Raw genomic sequence first — 15,897 nt, 5'->3', positions numbered from 1 at the left:
AGCTAGACTGCAAATGCTCTTGCTAAATGTTGGGCATCACAAATGTTCTCTATCATGTGATCAGGTGGAATAAACAATTGACCACTTGCTTGTTTCATGCATCTTCACTCAGGCAAGTGTAGTACCTCATCTTGCAGAAAGTTGGCTTGGAATCCTTAACCTCCATTCTGATGATATTATCTTAGATGAAAGATGGGAGAGAACAAATGAAAGTTCCAAAATGATCTGGTACCAAAATGGCTAAATTCCATCATCATCTTAGCATCATGGGAAGTCTAGAATCACAACAACCGCTGTATATTTGTGGGAATATTGTGGAGTTTAAATGTGTTACTAGTGTCAACTAGGAAGGAAATACACCAATGGTGTTTCGCAATGGCACGATCGAAAGGTCTCTCAGCTCTTGCATTTCGAGAAAAAAAAGTCTCTAGCATTCCTAAACAGTGGAGTGGCAGTGTTTGGCCATGAACCAAACATGCCTTAAGTTTGAATTAATTATTATTGGTTCACACTTCAATTCGACGACCATATAGTACCAATAATACTTAACCTCGCGGCCACCGGGAATCAAACTCACGACCTAAAGCCTCACGTCTTACTCCATTACCACTGCACCTTAGAGTCACTTTTGACATGGTGGCTGATAAATTGCTTTTGTATTTTCTATAGTGAATATTGTAATGCATATTGGACTCTAAATGAATTCAAACAAAATAGTTTGAACTAAAAAGTTTTAGATCTCTTCAAATACTACAACTTCGGTTTAGGTCATTTGTCCATCCGAGGTCATTTGAAATGTTCATAAAAAATATTAGTTTCAAAATGGTGATTTTCCTTGGTAGTTTAAAATAGCACTCAAGGAAATTACAATTTTTCTTTGGTTAATAAAAACACTCAAGGAAAAATGTATATTTCCTTGGAGATTGAATGGAACCGCTAAGGATGTAAATTACCATGGCGGTTTACTACATCCACCAAGGAAATTATTATCCCTTAGCATGCACCTGGATTTCGGCACTCATGAAAGTTTCTGGGACGCCAAGGAGTTTCTGTTTTCTGGTACCATTAGGTTCAATGAGTAGGCCAGGCTTGTCTATAAATGACTTGTACAAGCTCAAGCACAACTAGTATAGTTTCAGGATTGAGACAAGCCAAGCTACTGCACATTGTGTGAGAGTACATAGACAAGATACTATAGCAGGCTTTGTACTGTCTAGCAAATGGTGAATTAATTATAATGTAGGAAGAGCATATTTAGGCTTGAGAAGTATCAGGAACCCACAATGCCTTACTTTCCTCTCCACCTGCCCCGCACTGGCAGGACAAGGTAACTGGCTTCCATATGTACTAGTACAAGGCCTGAAAGATGACTTACAGATGAGTGCGCCGTGTTCTATAACGTTTGGAAGAAGGCCCGTCCATTGAGGTTCAAGGGCCCAGCGGGTGGCGATGCCAGCCAATGGTGTGGCCTCAGTGTGCACGCCAGGTGATTCGATTGGTAGGGTTACAAGTCCCGGAGAACTATGAACTATTTGGCGGGCTTGGTAACCGAGAACTGGAAGTGTGATTCTAGCTGCTAGGGATGGAACCATATAGGATACGGATACATATATTTGATACCAAACATGGATAGTCGTTTCTTGCTGAGATCTGGCTACGGATAATATCAGAAATCTGACTTTTGTGTATTTAAATTGGATATGGTACCAAATTGAAAGTACAAATTCATATACAAATTATCTATTTGGTATTTAAACCTTTTTGTGATGGACAAATATCATGAAATATTCGTCCTGTTTTCATCCCCTATTGGCTACCTAGTGACCTGGCCAATAATTGCATCACTGTTTGATTGCAAGAAGTCAGATGTCAGCGATAATTGTGAGCACCCAACACACCACTACTACTAATCACAAGCATATAATTTTTAAATAATACTGTAGTATTAATATTTTGTATAACATTATTTCAATCTTCCATTTACTCTAGACCCAACCTCACTTGCTTCAAAGACCAATGTCTCCAAAGTTTGACAAAACTCTTGCTTTTTCTAACATGCTTTTCTTCACTTTAGTTAACCTGGTTGCCAAATCTCTCTTGTAACATGCAGTTTCTATGAATGAGTGGATACATTGAGCCCCACATGCCCAAGGTAGTTGGAACATGTTTATGAAATGGATGGTGAGAAAGAGCAACACATTTGACAAAAACATATTCTGAATGGGATGAAAGACAAGCTCTTCCAATTAGGTGCTCACGTGACACAGTAATCAAGCTTAATTGTGATATGGCACTCAAGTGTCAAGATGACAGAAGAACGGTGCTGCAGAGCTATCTTAATTTAGGCCATTAGAGAAAGTGGACATTCCCAATCATCTTGCTCTCCATAATGATTCACACGTAATCCTCCCATTCACCTTGACCAACAATTGCGACAAACCTTTGGCATTATGTGCCGTGTCATGCTGGCTAATCTGCATATGTCATAAATATGTGATACAGTTTTCACATCATAAATTATTCAATTGATTTTTTTTCATTTTGTTGTCCCTGTTGATATACAGGCCAAGCTGATCGGACGGGTGCTAATGACACGTGGTCATTGAAGTAGACCTCAAATGTCATCTGTTTTAATTAAATTTTTTCCTCTATCTCTCTTCACAAAATTCAAAAAATTAAAAAACCCAAAATTATTTCAAAACAAACCCCAAAAAATATAAAAAACTGGATAAAAATTGCTGAGCAATCCTCTTTAGCATGAGAAATAATACGAAACATGCACCTGTGGGTGCTTGAACCTGCGATATATCCTTTTAGGGGAGTGCAGAGTTATCACCAAGGTGCAAAACTATTTATGAATTCAAATGTTTGTAAAAAAAAATCCGGCCCTTCCTCTCCCGATGTCTCTCGCAGGCCTGCAAGTCGCCCAACCATCAAGTTAGTAAGTTTCAGGCAACTCCAATTGAAGTTAGTTAGCATCAGAAACGGGGAAGTGTCAGGAATCATATACAAGTTATATAGCTCCCTATACTACTTTTGCTTCACCGACAAATGGGGCAGCACAGCAGTGTTCAATTTAGATCGTAAATAGATGTGCAATAGCATGATACAACTGCTCAGCATGTGCTCTCTGATGTCTGAGTTTGTGTTTTCAATTAATTATTATCAGTTCACTCTTTACTTTCATGACTGCATAGTGCCAATAATAATTATGGTTTGTGGGCCAGGCATGCCTATAAAATGACAGGTACAAGCTGAAGCACCAGTAGTTTAGTTTTAGGAAACGATGAAGCAAAATGCAGCAAGTGCATGTTATCTATTAAAGATATTTAGGACTGAGAAGTATCAGGAACCCACAATGCCTTCCCCTTCCACTTGCTCAACTTCCATCAGCACAACACAATCTAGCTTCCCAGGATAGAAAATAGCTGGCTTCGAGCTCAACGAAACTAGTTGTTGTAGAAGGTTTGGCACAAGGCCTGTGAATTGAGGTCGGAAGGCCCAAGCCAGCGTTATTGTGAACTCACTAGGAGATGTGGATGCCTGATGAGATCCTAACATATGGGTATGTTAAGCCTCGAGATCAAAGGTTCTCGAACAAAATACCCCCAACCGATCGCTCCAGGATCGCTCAGAGGCTTGGGGGCTATACCCATCAGGTACGCTCGCGCGTACCCTCACGCCAAGGAATCAGGCCGAGCCCGAGGACGCCCCCGCTTCTGCTCGGAGCTTTGGGGCTCACCCGAGCCACAGGCTCCCGATCAACGGAAGCCTGAACCCGATCCTTGGCTTCTCCCGGCCTTCAGCGCCAGCCAAGGCCCCGGGAACGAGAAGATGCGCCCCGATCCACCGAGGTTCGGGGGGCTCCCCGGTGCTGCCCCGCGGGCGCGGCTCTGCCAACTGCTCCCTCGACAGGGCCACGAACGGGGCGTGACACAAGAAGACAAACTCTTCCACTGGCCTCAGGGGCTCCAGGGCCCACGCGTCAGGCCCTCAAGCCAGCCTCCTTCGCCACCAAGAAGCCTCTAGATGGTGCACCTAGTGGAGACGGTCTAAACCGACATAGCCTGACACTCAGCGTGTCAGAACAGAGCAGCTGGACGACGCAAAGAGCTTCTTCGGCTCCACGACATCGCCGCGGTCCACACGGCACTGCTGCAAGACTCTCTTGGACTCCGATGCATGTAGACCATAGGCACAACTCCCCCAAACTGCCATGTACCTGACCTACCTCAATATATAAGGGGAAGGTCAGATCCTAAGAGGGGAGAGGATGATCCCACGCAAATCATTCGAGTCCTCACCATTTCCACTCGAGCTCTGCACCCAGAGTAGAGCAACCCAGAGAGGGACACCGAGAGCTCCTCCACCGCATCTGTCATCTTCCTCCTGTCCGACAAGGGGGAAGGCTTCACCGGCGGCAAGGCAAACCTAGGATCAGCACTGAGCGATTCCCTACCAAATCTCTCTCTTTCTCACTTGCACTCTATTGTAACCCCCAGATTTTGGGTGCTCTTGAGTATAAGAATCCTCAGCTACTAGACGTAACACCGATCGGTTCGAACCAGGATAAACCGTTGCATCTCCTCTGTGATTCTTGTATTCTTAAATCCACCCGAGCCATCGGAGACACGCACTTTGACACTACCATGAACAACAATGCTTGACGCGGTTTTAACCCCGTGACACCGGTCCTGTCACTATTCCAGCATGATCATGTTTCTGCATCATCAGAGAAAACTGGAAGCACTGAATACCCTTGTTGGAATTGTGTGGTTAGCAGCTAGGATGCAAGCTAGCTTGTCCACGAGACTACGAACCCGCAGATAGGCTAGCTTGTCCACGAGACTACGAACCCACAAATAGTTTAAATTTTTACAGGTTTCCTGAGAACCCGTAAAAATTAATTAATATCATTTCCGGTGGTGGACAAGCCCACTTGCATCCCATAATGAAATCGGCGTGTTCCCAGTAATATGGGTGTCTCCAGTAATGAAATGTTCCTTCCAATATTATGAAAAGGTCCACCCTAGAATAAAATGAAATAAGAACATTTTACTTGAATCAATTGCTTGATGTCGTCTTTTTTAATTGTAGTGAGCTACCCAATAACAATTGAAAAACGTATGACACAATTGTATTTGGGTCCTGGGCATAGTTAAGGTACAAATTCATGGATTGGCTTTTTAACAAATGGTGCTGAACGGCAGATATCGCCTCACACAGCAAGACTGTAGCATACGGACATGTGTGCGTTGAGACCAGGATGAGGGAACAATCGAACACTTGCTAGCATTCTGCATTCTAACTAGACAGGTTTGGTTTGAGCAAAGTGGGGCTAGAACTGTCCCCGCCCAAGACAACGTACATTTTGTTTTCAAGGATTGATTGCTTTGAGTGCCACACCTGACTTTAAGGATCACTGTACCACAGCCAATCTCTAGAGGCTACAAAAGAGTCGCTATAAGTAATTATAGTGTCCGATGATCGGTCGCTATAACGTTATAGCGACCAATGTAATAGTCGCGGTAAGTGGTGTCGCTATAAATCTATAGCGACCAACAGGATTTATAGTGACCGATAGTTGGACGCTAATATTTATACCGACCAACGATCGGTTACATGTTTTAGCGACCAATGGTTTGAGGATAACAAACTTTTTAGCAACCAATAATCAGTCGCTATGAACTGGCACAATTATATATAATATTAATTTCGTATTAACCATATTTTAAACCTAATAAACATCCATAACATGTCACATTATTCATCAATGACAACACTCATCAACCACATTATTAGATAAATGTATCCCAAGTTTTCAGTGAACCCAACATTTAGCAATAAATCAAGTTCTATCATCTGATCCATGACAGGTCATCATTACAATAGGAAAAGGACACACACAACCTAGCTAGGTTAAATGGCAGGCACAAGTCATATGTTTGCTTGCACAATCTAACTAGATTCACTACAAAATGCCTCATTTCCATGTTCTCAAAAGCAAAATGTATATGTTGGCTTCCGGTTGACTATCCAACATCATGCACACCTCCAAGGCCTCCCTCTGACCTGAGAACAGAACAACACAGTGCACACATGAAGTTAACTATGGGACCTGTATATATAGGTAAAAAATACAAATAAAGATGACTACACAGTTTATCTGCTGCTTCAAACTAGATTCCTATGCTTTTTTCCCTTCCAGAAAATTTAAGGAGAGTCTGAACAAGAAACTGCATATACTAGTAAGAATCGATAGGCGACAAAACCAAGTTGCATTCACATATCAGAAAAACTCTAAGCAGTGTCACCTTTGTCCCTATGTGAAACCAAACAACATCTAAGTTCTTATTAGAGCCACCACATAAGTTCTTATTAGAGCCACCGACTATCTAAATCTTATTTTGCTAGTGAACAGAAAAAGATAGAAATCACTCATACTATACTAATCTCGCATGATAGAACATAAAAAAGGTAGAAACCACATATAGAGTGCCCACCTGAGTTCTAGCTCTTCTCTCCCCCTGCTGCAAGTCCAAAGAGTAAAAACAACAGAGTATAAGCTCTAATCAGCATCATGAAACTTGCTGTCATATATACGTACTTGCTGTCCTAGCTCATGACCCTACAAGTGTTTTAGCTTTCAGTATAAAGAATCTGCAGAAAATACCTATGTAAGATAGTGAAAAAAGATAACTATACCACAAAAAGAAAGAGCAATAGCTAGGGAAACAGGAACCTACCGATACAAACAAGTAGAGCTGCTGCAAGAGCAAGTTCAAATGCCTTCCCAAGGTACCCAAGTACACGTGGAGCAGCTGCAATTATAATATGACGAGGTCAGACCGGTGCATATATTAATGTGCAGACGAAGTCTTGATCATGTATTTAATTGTATTGTACATATTAGTATATTTTTTCTATAAACTTGGTTTAGATATAAGTGTAACTTAGGACAAAACGAAAACAACCTTCCTTTTTGGTACAGAGGGAGGCAGAAGCACACTCTAATAGGCATTGCTAAATAAAGTTTCAGAAAAAAATATTATGTCAGAAATTCATGATTACTGAACATTGCAGAAATGAACAAGCAGCAATTGGCATACTAGGAGCATTTTTCTAATATATGCAGAACTGTTTACTAGATCCATCAGGTTAAATGAACAAAGAACATTACAGACACCTATTTTTCACAACTCGATTTGGGTACATACTAGACACCATAAGCAATGAATGGTATGGACCGGTGTGGCAGAATCATAGTGGCAGAAACATACGCTGCTGTCACAGGGAGTTGACTGAAACCTGTTGTGTCCAAAGAGTGACAGAAAGCAAGTAGCACCAATAAGAAGGATCCAAACAGCTAAAACATATGCTGCTATATCACTGATAATATTTAATTCCAACAATCATGCATCAATCAGGGAGCTTTTCTGAAGCACTAATATTTTTTTTTCACTTGCCCTTGTGTCCTTGTCAGATGTCGAACATCTTTCAGGTTCAAACCATTTACAGGTTAGTTTCTTTTAAAATGATATTCTTTCTTATGAGCAGGTAAGAGCTGATGCCTTTTCCTCCAAGATATTGACGGCTAGCATTAACAGACTCATTTCAAATCTATAGCAATAACAGCACAGCTTTACCTGACACTGACAAGTATCAATTTACAGTTTTTTTCTACACTAGATCCATGCTTAAGCTTTTTCAGCATACAGTTGATAATAGATTGTGGTTTGATTTCCATATAGCTGAGGACATTTGGAACGAGGAAGCAAACCAAGGCACTAGCTAATTTACGATGCCATAGGGTTAGACACTGCATTAAGCTTTCCATCTCACTGAAAAAAACCAACATGGAGGTAAAGAGTGATTGGCGGAATCTTCACAAGAACAGTGGCAGTATATGCAACAAAAATTCAACTTATAATCAAGTAGTAGCAGGATAGCTGGGTGTGGTTTTGGCACCATCGTCCTAAAGCATGAACAGGGTGATGGCCACCCAGCTTTCGCGTTCGCGTCGTCGTCATCATCAGATCCAAGCTAGCAGGTCGGGCCGGCGGCCGTGGCTAGCTGACAGAGACGCACGTCCAAACAAGACGGAGTTGCGCCATCCAGCAATCGACGAGAGAGGAGGCCAGGAGAAGAGGGAGGGGAGGTGTCGGGGACCTAATACCGGGGTACCCCAGAAGGTGGAACCAATAACCACCGAACGTTAAAAACTTCTGGACGGATAAGGGCGTCGTTACGTCCCTTGCTCGAATGACAGGAGTTTGGTTCTGCCTCGCCCGACGCCTTTGGGACAGCTCCGCCTCGCCCAAGAGCTAAGGGCTAGTCTCCGTCTCGTCCGACGCCTTTTGGGCGGGCTCGGTCTCGCCCGAGGGCTAAGGGCTAGTCTCCGCCTCGCCCGACGCCTTTGGGGCGGGCTCGGTCTCGCCCGAGGGCTAAGGGCTAGTCTCTGCCTCGCCCAACGCCTTTTGGGCCAACCTCGCCTCGCCCGAGGGCTGAGGGATAGACTCCACCTCGCCCGACACCTGAGGGGCGGGCTCGGTCTCGCCCAAGAGATAAGGACTGGTCTTTGCCTCACCTGACGACCGAGGACAAGCCTCGCCCTGCTCGATGTCTAAAGACTGGTTTTGTCTTACCTGACAACTTCTCCCCGTTCCCTCATGATGATGGGTACAGGGCAAGACAAGACAAGACCTTCAGGTCAACCATGGCTTCAAGGACCATACCCTGCGCCCCGGCAGGAAAGGTACTACCAGGGAACGACGGGACGGGTGCTTTAGACCCTTCCGGGCGCCGCAGAGCCTGAAAAGTATTGCAAGTACGTGCTCCTCGCCCTGTAGAGTTGTAGGCGCCGCCTTCAGCTCTGGGACACGGAACCCGACGAAGATATATGACAACCACTACGCTCCAAAAAAGGATTTGCGATCTCCACAAGCGACGGATATACCATCACCATGTTATGAACCCTAGGGAGCAGCGCCCACTTCCCGACCCCTCGGGTCCACCAAATCGGAAGACCTCGCCCACGGCGCTACTTCGGACCCTAACCCTGCGTCCCTCCAATAGAGACTCATAGGAACCAGAAGGCATGCGGAGCAAGACTGGGCAAGGCTCATAAGTCAAAGCCACTGTACTACAGTCCATACCCCACGAGGGACAGTGCTCTGTAACCATCCTGACATTCTACAAAGGTATCGACAGTATTGTAGGCGCTTATCATCCTTTCGCACCCATCAGAATGGGAAACCAGACTAGGTAGACGTGAGCCACAAGGCTAGGTAGAGTACGCACCCTAAGCCCTCATCCTTGTAAAGCCGTCCCCTTCATCTATAAAAGGGGATGCGCTTCCTCCAACAGAGGGACGGACTTTTGACGGCATAACACACAACACCCACACAGTCAAGCTACGATCAAGCTCTTGGCCTCCTTTCAACCCTTCCATTAGAGACTTGGGACCAGTCCCTCTCTCGATCGTTTGTACCCCCTACTATGAACCGTTTTCGGTGCTAATAACACGAGCAGCAACAAACTGGACGTAGGGACATTCAGCCTGAACCAGTATAAATCTTATGTCCTTTAGCGCACCATCCGAGCCTAACGCGCACTACTATAAATCTACTTGCCGGTGCTTGTACGAAACACCGACAGTTGGCGCGCCAGGTAGGGGAGCTTGCGCGTTCCAAATCAGGCCTTGGATGGCCACCCACGTAATCAGCTGGGTCCCGGGTGCACACGTGCGCTTCAGTAACTTAGATTTCATCGTTACACTGGAGGGGGAGCTGGCGCTGGCCCACACGGTCGCGCAGTCCCTCCCTTCTATCAACCTTAGCCACTAGAGGCTCGAGGGCCAGCCAGGCGACTCCTTTGGACCCCAGTTATCCAGGGAGGACCCGCGCTGCATCACCCTAAAAGACCCCGCCGCTGGCCACCTTAACGCTACGGCGACCGCTGGCCACCTTCTGGCACTACGTATGGTTCAGCCACCCACGGACAGCGAGTTCATGGGGACGATTGAGCATGATACGGAGACTCTACAGGCTCCTCAACGAGGAGCCAGGATCATTCTCTAGCTTGTACTCCAGCAGGGGGAGCCACCACCCTTCCCGGGAATGCTTCATGGCGTAGACCCCCGAGGGGCACGTCGAAAGTGTCTCCAGGGAAGAGGTCACCCCGACAAACAACCCTGATGGTAGATCTGGGGAAGAGATGGCAGCCCCATCTCGCCTAAGGATGGAGCAGCTGAGGGCCCGCAAGCTAGAGATCGATGAGGTCGGGCAAGGGCTCGTCCGGGAGTACGCGGACATCAATCGTGAGATTGAGCGCCGCAAAGACGGGGGGCGCGCGCGTGCCACGGCCCGCACCGTACACCAAAGGATCCTCACCGATGACGGGACCCTTCCTCACTTCGCTCGGTCAAGTCAAAACATCGCCGTAGCATCCGCCTTGCTGCATGGCCTACCGGAGGCCGCGACGTCTGAGGATCGCCGCGCCTGCCGAGAAATTCGCACATTACTCGAGCGGGCAGTGGCGTAGCAGGCAGAAAGTTCGTTGTCCCGACGACGCGAGCCCGACACCAGCCAGCGTATGCCCTCGATGCGCCCCACCAAGGATGCATCCATTCACCAAACACCGCCAGGCGGCAAGCAACCCTCCGCCATCCCGGTGCATCAACGTCTCGCCCACGACCGCGATGTGCGCAGCACCATCCACGCCCGCAGGCGCGTCCACGGCGACATAGGAGAGGCGGCCTGCTGCAGCTACCATCCCCAACGTGGCGGACGCTACGACAGTGGAGAGGACCAAAGCCCGAGCCCTGGCCTACCAGGCCCTTAGGCCTTCGGCCAACACATCCTCAACGCTGTGTTCCCCCTAAGGTATCGACCGCCTACCAACATCCCCAAATATTCTAGTGAAACAAATCTCGGGCTTTGGCTCGAAGACTATTGGCTTGCATGTCAGTCCGGTGGTGCGAGTGATGATGATTTCATTATTCGCAATCTCCCACTGTTCTTGGCCAATTCGGCGCGAGCATGGCTGGAGCACCTACCGTCCAACGCCATTCAAAGTTGGGTGGATCTGACGGAGATCTTCATGGGCAACTTCCAGGGCACGTACAAATGCCCCGGAAACCCGTGGGACCTCAAGAACTGTCGCCAGAAGACTGATGAAACCCTCCGCGGGTACATCCGGTGCTTCTCTCGGCAGTGCAACGAGCTCCCTAACGTCGCCGACACCGATGTGATAGGAGCCTTCCTATCTGGGACAACCTGCGAATCCCTGGTCTACAAGCTGGGATGCAGGGGCCTGTGGACTACCAAGGAACTCCTATACATCGCCACCAGTCACGCCTCAGGAGAGGAGGCGGTCAGAGCCATCTTCGACCGCTCCGACGAAAAGACGAGGCGGGACGAGGACGTCGGCGAGGGCGCCTCCAACCGTCCCACCAAAAGGAAAAATAAGAAGCAATGGCGCGACAACTCGCTCGTGGCCACTGCCGACCGCAAAGGTGGCCGGAAGCCCACGGAGGGCACTCCGAACCACTTCAAAAAAAATGCTCGAGGGGCCATGCCCAAATCACGCCTTCCCGGCTAAGCATCTATACAAGGATTGCGGCCTCATGCGCAAATACTTGTCTGGGGGCCTCAACAAAGGGGAGCAGGGGAAGGAACCTATTCCCACCACAGACGATGCTCTCATGATCTTCGGAGGATCAACGGCCTATGACTCCAAGCGCGGCCAGAAGATCGCACGCCACGAGGTTTATACAGCTGGACCGGCCACGCCTGCCTTCCTCCGGTGGTCGAAATCCACCATAACCTTCGACCGGACCGACCATCTAGATGTCGTCCCACACCCGGGAAGGTACCCGCTTGTCATCAATCCGATTGTTGGCCCAAAGCGGCTCACGAAAGTACTAATGGACGGAGGCAGCAGCCTCAACATCATGTACGCCAAGACGCTCGACGAGATGGGTGTCGACCGAATGAAGCTCTGCCCCATCTGAGCACCTTTCCATGGCGTCGTGCCTGGTAGGCAAGCCATGCCACTAGGGCAGATCGATCTGCCCGTCACTTTCGGGGATCGGTCCAATTACCGGACTGAGACCCTCACCTTCAACATAGTGGGGTTCCTAGGGACTTTCCACGCCATCCTGGGATGACCATGCTATGCGAAGTTCATGGCCGTCCCCAACTATACGTACCTTAAGCTGAAGATGCCGGGCCCCCGCAGGGTCATCACCATCGGCACCTCCTTCCAGCGCGCTTACGAGTGCGAAGTCAAATGCTGCGGTCATGCATCCGCAGTCATTGCCTCCAAGGAACTCACCACCCTCAGGGAGGAGGTTGCCGAAAAAACGCCCGACGCCAAGAAATCAACCGGGTCGTTCGAATCGGCAGAAGGCACCAAGGAGGTCCTCGTGGACCCCAGCAGCTCCGAGATTAAAAGGGTACGCATTGGTACTACGCTCTCCTCTAAATAGGAAAGCGTGCTCGTCGACTTCCTCCATGATAACAAAGACATCTTTGCATGGAAACCCTCGGATATGCCAGGCATCCTGAGGGAGGTCACCGAGCATACCTTAAAAATTCACCCGGGCTCCAAGCTGGTGAAGCAACGCCTGCGCCGCTTCGATGAGGAGAAACGTAGGGCCATCAGTGAGGAGATAGCAAAACTGTTGGCCGCAGGGTTCATTAAGGAAGTATACCACCTAGAGTGGTTAGCAAATCCTGTTCTTGTACGAAAAAAGAGCGGGAAATGGAGAATGTGTGTCGATTACACAGGCCTCAACAAGGCATGTCCAAAGGATCTGTTTCCTTTGCCACAAATAGACCAAATAGTTGATTCCACCTCAGGGTGCGAAACCCTTTGCTTCCTTGATGCATACTCCGGCTACCACCAAATCGCGATGAAAGAGTCCGACCAGCTTGCGACATCTTTTATCACCCCCTTTGGATCGTTCTGCTACATTTCAATGCCATTTGGTCTGAAGAACGCTGGGGCAACTTACCAGCGCTGTATGCTCAATTACTTCGAAGACCTCATCGGGTGGACCGTAGAGGCCTACGTCGATGACATCGTAGTCAAGTCCAAGCGAGCTAACCACCATGTCGCCGATCTTGAACAAACCTTTGCGAAACTCTGAGCAAACGGCATCAAACTCAATCCTGAAAAATGTGTTTTTGGGGTTCCGAGGGGCATGCTGCTCGGCTTCATTGTCTCCGAGCGCGGCATCGAAGCCAACCCAGAGAAGATATCAGCCATCACAAAGATGGGCCTGATCCAAAACATAAAGGGGGTTCAACGGATCATAGGGTGCCTTGCCGCCCTCAGCCGATTCATTTTGCACCTCGGCGAACAAGGACTCCACCTTTATTGACTCCTGAAGAAGTCTGATCGCTTCGAGTAGACAGCCGAGGCTCAGGAAGCGCTTGACATGGTTAAGCAATTTCTAACTAAACCCCCGGTTCTGGTCCCTCCAAGCAACGGAGAATCCCTCCTCCTATATATAGCGGCCACCACGCAAGTGGTTAGCGCCGCCTTAGTAGTAGAGCGGGAAGAAGAGGGGCACGCCTTCAGGGTGCAGCGCCCTATATATTTCATCAGTGAGGTATTATCTGACTCCAAAACTCGCTACTCCCAAATCCAGAAACTCCTATACACCGTCCTCATCACCAAGAGGAAGCTACGCCACTACTTCGAGTCACACCATGTGACAGTAGTGACATCGTTCCCCCTCAGTGAGGTCGTCCATAGCTACGACGCTATGGGAAGAACCGCAAAGTGGGCACTCGAACTGATGGATCAGGGCATTTCTTATGCCCCCCGAACAGCAATGAAATCCCAGGTACTGGCTGACTTCATTGCGGAGTGGACCAAGGTCCAAATGCCACTAGTAGTCATCGATCAAGAGTACTGGACGATGTACTTCGATGGATCGCTGATGAAGAAGGGTGCCAGAGCAGGACTAGTCTTCGTATCTCCCCTCAGGGTCCGCATAAGGTACATGGTTCGGCTCCATTTCCCCTCATCAAACAATATTGTAGAATACGAAGCGCTCATCAACGGCCTATGAATTGCCATTGAGCTAGGCATCCAACGCCTCGACGTCAGGGGCGACTCCTAGCTAGTCGTCAACCAGGTCATGAAGGAGTCAAGCTACCACGACACCAAGATGGAGGCATACTGCCAAGAAGTCTGATGGCTGGAGGATAGATTCGATAGCCTCGAGCTCAATCACATCCCAAGGCGCCTCAACGAAGCAGCCGACACGCTCGCTAAAGCAGCATCCTACCGAGAGCCAGTATCGATGGGTGTTTTCGCCAACGATCAACACAAGCCCTCGGTGCACTACGAGGGGTCGGAACGAACTAACGATGGCCCGCCTGATCCTATCCCGGGGACCGACCTGCCGACTGCTCCACCCGACCCCGAGGTCATGGAGCTTGAAGAGGATCCAGCAGCAGACTCCGACCCTCCCAACGACTGGAGAGCGCTTTACCTTGTGGGGGTATTAACCCCTATACCCTTACGGCTACACTTGGGCCGGCCCGGATCAGGGGGTCTGGTCCACTAGAAGACGACGCGTGGCCCGGCCAACCTGTTCGAGGTCCCGCACAAGGAGTCAAGGCAGATTTGGAGATCAAGCAAGATCTTGGTCAGTTAGAATAGGAATCCTTATCCGGCCACCTATCACTACTACAGAAACTTTACTGGAGGCGGGCCTTTTTGATTTTCCGCAGTGGGCAAAGCCGTCCACCACGGCCTAGAGGCCACGGTAAATCGTGGCTTAACCGTGGCGGGCGGCTTTGCCCGCCGCGGTTAACCGATTTACCGCGGCGGGTGGTGTAACGTGCCCGCCGCGGTAAATATACTTTTACCACGGCGGGCATGTTAGGATGCCCGCTGCAGTTAATCATTTAAAAAAAACAAAAAAAATCCAGAGCCCACTGGTGAGCCCATTTCTGAGCCCGCCGGTGAGCTCGCTCCAAACCCAAGATCTAGATGCACCGCCATGGATCCGCGAGTCCGGACGCTGGATCCATGAACCGCAACACCGGATCCACAAGCCCCACCACTAGATCCGGTTCGCCGATGCCGCCCTCCACCGGATCGAGCCCGCCGTTGCGGCCCTCCATCGGATCCAGCCCGTCGTCGCGCCCCTCCATCATCATCGGATCTGACCGGAAAATGGAAACATAGAGAGGGATGAGTGAGAAAGAGAGAGGGATGTGTGAGAAAGGGAGAGGCCGGGTGTACCTTGCATGGCTTGCCGTGCGCCGCTCGCCCCTCGCCACCCCGCTGTGTGCCCGCGCCACCGCGCCACGCGCTCGCGCCCACGCGCCAGCGCCTCCTCACGCCGCCACGGGCCGCCGCCGTGGGACGCCGCTCCGCCCGGCCTCCTCACGCCACCACAGGCCAGCGCCACGCTCCGTGCTCGCCACGTCGCCGTAGGGCTGCCGTGGAGTGACCATGCCGCGACTTGGAGAGGCGTAGGGCTGCCGTCCCATGGAGAGGAAGAGAGGGAGTGGCGGCGGTGTATGGCTGAGAGAGGAAGTGGGGAGAGGAAGAGAGGGAGACGGAGAGAGAGCGAGTGGTGGCGGTGGAGTGGGGAGAGGCTGAGAGAGGGAGTGAGAGAGGATTTAGGGTTAGGTCTCTATATTTATGTCCGAAGTGGCTGACGGGCCTAACTTGGGCCGACCGGGCCTCTGTATTTTTGGTGACGGGCCTGATAATATGCCTGCCACGGTTAATCAATTTACCGTGACGGGCCCCTTAAGTTGTTCGCCACGGTTAATAGGTTATTAACCGTGACGGGCACCTTAAGATGCCCGTCACGGTTAATTGATTTATCATGACGGGCACTTTTGCCCACCATGATAAATGAAA

At 49.2% G+C, this 15,897-nt stretch overlaps 1 long non-coding RNA gene across 1 annotated transcript; it reads right to left on the bottom strand.

Moving 5' to 3' along the window:
- Window positions 1-5,825: 5,825 nt before the first annotated feature.
- Window positions 5,826-6,823, bottom strand: LOC136545633 (uncharacterized). Its single transcript, XR_010781103.1, has 3 exons — window positions 6,747-6,823; window positions 6,504-6,660; window positions 5,826-6,072 (listed from the first exon to the last, which is right to left on the bottom strand). It is a non-coding gene; the product is annotated as an uncharacterized lncRNA (long non-coding RNA).
- Between the last annotated feature and the right edge of the window lie 9,074 nt (window positions 6,824-15,897).

The sequence above is a fragment of the Miscanthus floridulus genome, chromosome 3, assembly GCF_019320115.1.
Source record: "Miscanthus floridulus cultivar M001 chromosome 3, ASM1932011v1, whole genome shotgun sequence".
Lineage (NCBI taxonomy): Eukaryota > Viridiplantae > Streptophyta > Magnoliopsida > Poales > Poaceae > Miscanthus > Miscanthus floridulus.
The sequence above is the reverse complement of the archived record's forward strand: the minus strand, read 5'-3'. Positions and strand labels throughout refer to the sequence as shown.